Raw genomic sequence first — 6,337 nt, 5'->3', positions numbered from 1 at the left:
TCAATAATCCATTCTGAAGACGCTGGTGTCGTACCCTACATTTGTCGAACCAATGGGTTATGAAAGCTTAGATCCAGGTTAGGACTAATAGGGAGAGTAGCAAGCGATTCAGGAATGAAGTACATAGTAAGACCATTCGGGCATTTGATCTTGTGCCCTACAAGATGTTTAAGGTCCCCAGCAATAGCGTCAGACGATTTTGGTTTTCTGCTGGAGACCTTTCCCTGCAAAAGAGAGTTAAGCTTTCTTAGCCACTCACATCTTCAAGGGTGTCTTAGAAGCAATAAGTCTAAGTGCAGCATCTGAGAATTTTGGCTTTGGAGCCCTAGCAAATAGTTTTGCAGGCGGACAATAGTACTCATAAACATAAGCAGAATAGTTCTTGGTCTTATGAACATGGCGGTTTGACGAACCGCTCTCATATTCATATGCCTGAGTATGGTTTCCCTGCAAAACATTTGCATTAGTGCGACTCAGGTGAGTCCTCTGTCTGTATGAAGCCTTTGGACCGTATGAAGCCTTTGGTCTGAGGTTTGTCTTCTTCATGTGAGGTGTCATGATGACATTCACAGAAAGATTCTCCAGACACCTTTTCAAAACCCAGATCTTCTTCATAGGCGGTCCATTCCTGCAGTTAGTACCAATGTACCTGGCAAACACTTCACCATTCTGATTCTTAAACAGTATATAGTTTGCATCAAAGGATTCATCAATGATAATGGGGTTAGCAAAAAATTCGTTCAGCCCAAAATGTCACAGATGTGTCTTTTTTTGTAGTGCTATATCGTCAATGAACGTTAAGCGTGCGAGCCTACGGGTTCGAGAACTATGTAGACATGACCGAGATACCTCTTCAGTTAATAACCAATAGCGGAACCTGGATGCCCATATTGGTTCCTACATATTCTATGAAGATCTTTATTGGTCGAACCCTATGACAACATACATACTTCCCTTTGTTTGTTGGTATGTTACTTGCCCTAGATTCGATCGTTGGTATCTTCATACCTAGTTCAATCTTGTTACCGGCAAACCTCTTTACTCATTCTGTAATACATCATCTCTTAACTAACTCCTTAGTTACTTTGCTTGCAAGATTCTTGTAATGTATTACCGAGAGGGCCCAGAGATACCTCTCCGATACTCGGCGTGAAAAATCCTAATCTTGATCCATGCCAACTCAATAGACACCTTCGGAGATACCTGTAGAGCATCTTTATGATCACCCAGTTATGTTGTGACGTTTGATAGCACACAAGGTATTCCTCTGGTATCCGAGAGTTGCATGATCTCATATTCTAAGGAATATGTATTTGACATTAAGAAAGCAATAGAAATAAACTAAACGATCATATTCTAAGCTAACGAATGGGTCTTGTCCATCACATCATTCTCCTAATGATGTGATACCGTTATCAAGTGACAACACAAGTCTATGGTTACGAAACCTTGAAAGTGCTTTATATCGACTAGAGGGGGGTGAATAGGCAATTTTTATGAAAGTCTTCAAAACGTGGGAGTTATGAAGACAAACATTAGAAATAAACCTAATACCCTGCGGCGGAAGGTAGACTACACTAGGCAAGCCATAGTCAAGTATTCAATAGAGTGAAAGCACAATGACTAATAGCAGCAATGTAGTAAGGATCAGGTAGGAAGATATTATGAAGCCAAACAGAACACGCAGTCACTCAATGAAGACAAATGATAGTGCAGGCATACAATGACTTCACAAGGAGTAACAGTAAGTAAAGGAAGGGGAAGATGAAACCAGTGACTCGTTGAAGACAATGATTTGTTGGACCAGTTCCAGTTGCTGTGACAACTGTACGTCTGGTTAGGGCGGCTAGGTATTTAATCCTTAGGACACACAGTCCCGGACACCCAGTCCTGAACATGCAGCTCAGGACACCCAGTCCTCACCGTATTCCCCTTGAGCTAAGGTCACACAGACCTCGCCCAATCACTCTGGTAAGTCTTCAAGGTAGACTCCCAAACCTTCATAGACTTCGTTCACCGGTAATCCACAATGACTCTTGGATGCTCAGAACGCGACGCCTAACCGGCTGGAGGATGCACAGTCCTCAAGTGTAATAAGTCTTCAGATCACAAGACAAGAAGACTTAAGTGATGCCCAATTCTCTTTGGCTCTGGGTGGTTAGGGCTTTATCCTCGCAAGGAATTCTCTCTCAAAGGCTTTGAGGTGGGTTGCTCTCAAATGACAAAAGCCGTACTCTCAATCTGAGCAGCCAACCGTTTATGGTTGTAGGGGGTGGGCTATTTATAGCCACTTGGCAACCCGACCTGATTTGTCTGAAATGACCCTGGGTCACTAAGGAACTGACACGTGTTCGAACGGTCAGATTTCAAACTCACACGGCAACTTTACTTGGGCTACAAGCAAAGCTGACTTGTCCGACTCTGGACAAGATTCGCTCTCATAGTCTTCACTCGAAGACATAGGTTTTGGTTAGGCATCACTTCAGTCATTCTGACTGGTTCTCTTGGACCCCACTTAACAGTACATTGGTTCCTATGACTCAACACAAAATAAAAAGAACTATGAAAGATCTAAGTCTTCGAGCTCCATAGGCTTCATGTGGTGTCTTCTCTTGTCATAGTCTTCAATGTGAATATCTTCATATACCACCTTTGACTTCAATGTCTTCATACATTTTTAGGGGTCATCTCTGGTAGGAAAACCAAATCAATGAGGGACTTCTACCTGTGTTATCCTGCAATTCTCACAAACACATTAGTCCCTCAACTAGGTTTGTCGTCAATATTCCAAAACCAACTAGGGGTGGCACTAGATGCACTTACAAACCTTAACCATCTTTGATCAATTCTACTTCTTGAGCTTGCGTTGGTTTTCCCCTTGACGAGGAAAGGGTGATGCAACACAGTAGAGATAAGTATTTCCCTCACTTAAGAACCAAGGTATCAATCTAGTAGGAGAAACGCAAAAGTCCCCAATAGATGCACCTACACAAACAATCAAACACTTGCACCCAACCCAATAACGGGGTTTTCAATCTGTCGGCGTTCTGGTAACGGGGGTCCCCAGACTTGCCTGCCTGCGGCCTGCGGCGTGGCTCAAAGGGGGGCCCAGCGTGGCCCATCTTCACCAACACAAACCCAAGACCCTCGCGAGGGGCCAAGCCTCGCGGGGCGGACGACGCGGAGCTTCCTCAGGCATGGCCTCATCAGGCTAGCTCGCGAGGAGGCGGAAAGATCAAGGCGGGGTACCTCACGAGGTGCCCGTGACGCAAGCCATGACGACCAAGGGCGCCAGGCGGGTGCCAGCCCGCGCAGTGTCCTCCTTTCCTCTTTGGTGCAAAGGGGGCAAGCGCAGCCGCGGAGTACCGAGGCATCAGGCAAAGGTTGCCATTTCGGTGCAACGAGACCAAGACCAGGAGGACTACGAGATGGAGGTCATCGTGGAGCCCAAGACGGCGTCATCACCAGAGCTTTGCGCAGGCGAAGACTACTTTTGTCAGGATAGCTGATACTAGCTGTCCCCCTTCAAATTAGCCCACCATTGTTGGCTCCCTTCCCGCTCGATATTTGGGAAGAGGACCAGTGCCTCTATAAATAGGACCAGCCACCCACAGAGCAAAGGGGTTTTTTTTCTAGAGAGGAGGCTCTTTAGAGAGGGGTTTGATCAGAGAAAGAGAGAGAGAGAAAGGTGACTGAACTCCTCCCAGCAGTTCATCACCCCAGCCAAGAACAGACCCTCGCGAGGTTGTTCTTCCTTGTATTGTTCATCATCATCAGCCCAAGAGGCAATCCACCACACCACACACTGGAGTAGGGTATTACACCTCAACGGTGGCCCGAACCAGTATAAACCCTGTGTCTCTTGTGTTGTTCTTTCCATAGTTTAGATCTTAGCAAGGCGGAGGGGTGCAGGTAGGTAGGAGGCGAAATCTCCACGCGCACCCTAGTGTTCGAACCTCAAGGGTCTGCCAGAACCCGAAATCCGACATTTGGCACGCCAGGTAGGGGTGCGCCGGAATCCACCTTCTACCGCTTCGTGTCCCGTCGCATCGTCATCACCATGTCCGACGACTAGGCGGGCAACCCAGATCCATGGGCAGCGTGGCCCGCTCGCGCAGAACCGCTCGCCTCGGGCGACCCCGTGCCCCAGGCAGCTCACGGTCCACAGGGCGCTGCGGGCCGCGGGCGACGCGGACAGGCTTCGACAGCTCCCACACTGCGGAAGGCGCGGTCGGCAGCAAGGGCCTCCAATCATGCCACGACCACGACACCGTACACCCGCCGGGAGCAGGCGAACTCGAGGGCCGCGCTCACGGTGGCCCGAGAGCTGCTGCAGTGCAGGCTGCTGGAGGGCGGCTGCGACGTGCTGTTGGAGCGGGTGGCGGAGCTCCTGGGCTTCGCCACCTTGGGGGCTCACCCCTTTTGCACCCAGCTCCCATCTCAAGCTCAGGGCGGCCCGCGCGGGGGCTCCGCGCGCGCCCGCGGGCTCCAAGGCTACTCCAACGCCAGCGAAGCTGTCAGCACCAGACCGGTGGTGGCGCTGCCCCCACCCCCGGTCCGCGAAGAAGAAGGACTTAACATGACCCGCGGCCCCAGCGGACAGCCGCGCTGCCACCCCACGATGGGCGCGTCAGGCAGGACCGGGTGGCACGCGGGGCACTGCGGCGTGGCCTTTGGGATGGCGGCGCCAGAGGAATACGTGCCCCTCATGATGGACCAAGGACACCCTCACGAGAGAGAACAAGGCTCGCTCCTCAGCCCAAGCTGGGAGGACGAGGCGCCAGAAGCTGAGCCTTCCCGGGAGCCCCGGGACGGTCCCACTGGCCACGCTGGAGGCAACTATTATCGGGTACCGCTAATTCTTCAGGAGCAGGCATACGCTAACCATGGATCGCAGGAGGTGCAGGTCGCCATAGCGAGCAGCTGCCCCGCTCCCACAGTCTCCTACCCCTCAGGAGGAGGGCGCAAGGGGCTGCAGGAGAGGGGCCGGGACCCAACATCACCACCGCGGTGTTCGGAGCAAGGTATTCTCAGGAGGTAGGCCCTCCGCTGGGGAGGTGCCTCAGGGCCTGCCCCCGGCGGAGGACCCGTGGTCGTCGGGGGAACCGCTGGAGACCGCTCTACCCCATCGGCGTCCTGGTTTTCGGTCGTTGTTGATGGCACTAGAGTGTGGCGCAAGGCGGGGCCCTCATCTGGCGATATGAAGCAAGGCCAGTACCTGTGAAGAAGGCCCAGTGCCTGTGAAGCTCGCCGCCCCGTGACACTCTCACGTAATAATGAGTGGGGCTGTACAAGCCCCGGAGTCTCAGGGGTGTCGGCCTCAGGCCCTAGGGCTCCCTCCCACGCCCGTGGAAGCACTTAGCTCCGCGCTGGTGAGAAGACGTCCAAGACTAGACTAGGTGCCGGACGCGGTTTGTTTGCTTTCGTTGCTTTTCCCTTCAGTTGTTGCTTTTCCCCGCTGGATTCAAGTTGGATTCGAATTTGAGATTTGCATGTGTTCGGGGAAGGGGTGCTTAGTCTCGTTCGAGCAATTTCTCGCATTTTTGGTTACCACTTCGCCTCAGCTGCCTCCCCTTGCGAGCCCCTCGCGAGCCGGGTCAGGCCTAGCTTGCGCGCATCCCAGACTGCCGCCGACGTGTCCTCTCAGGAGGATGTTTTATTGCAGATCCTACGAACCCAATCAGGGAACACTCGAGACACCACAACCTCCCACAGGCTGCCTCAGGGCCAGCACGGGACAAAGGTAAACTAGCCGACCAGCGCGTCGCTTAGGCCAACCACTTGGCGCGGGCGCATGGGCAATGTAGCATCTACTAATACGATGAACACGAGTTTTACATAATGGGCTCCCCCTCTAAAATGCTCTCACTGCCATCAGGCCAAAACCTAAGTTCTATTCATGTAGGGTAAGGAAGTAGGAACGATGCACAATCAGTCGGATGAATCCTCCAATGCGTTCTCAGGAGCACCACCCGAGCCGTTGCTGGCGTCGCTGAACACACCATCGCTGTCCGCGTCACCGCCAGCGGCGTCAGGGCCATTTACCACGCCGCCCTCGTCGGCCGCCACGATCATGTCGTTGTTGTCTGAAGCGAAGGCCCTGATAAGAGCATCCACATTGTCTTCCACCCAGTGCGACAGATCGCCTCGGACGGCCTGGGGGACTGGGGTGATGGCGGCGTCAAAATCAAAGTGGGGATCCATGTTCCGGTGGTGGCTGAAGACGCGAGAAAAGGCGCGCCCGAGCAGGGCGCGGCTCCTCTCCTCCACCAACCTGTCAGCCCTGACCGACCGCGCCTCCAGCTGCGTCACCACATCAGTGAAGAACTGAAGATTG

This window comes from Triticum aestivum, chromosome 3A, assembly GCF_018294505.1.
Source record: "Triticum aestivum cultivar Chinese Spring chromosome 3A, IWGSC CS RefSeq v2.1, whole genome shotgun sequence".
Taxonomy (NCBI): Eukaryota; Viridiplantae; Streptophyta; class Magnoliopsida; order Poales; family Poaceae; genus Triticum; species Triticum aestivum.
Note: the sequence above shows the minus strand (reverse complement) of the source record.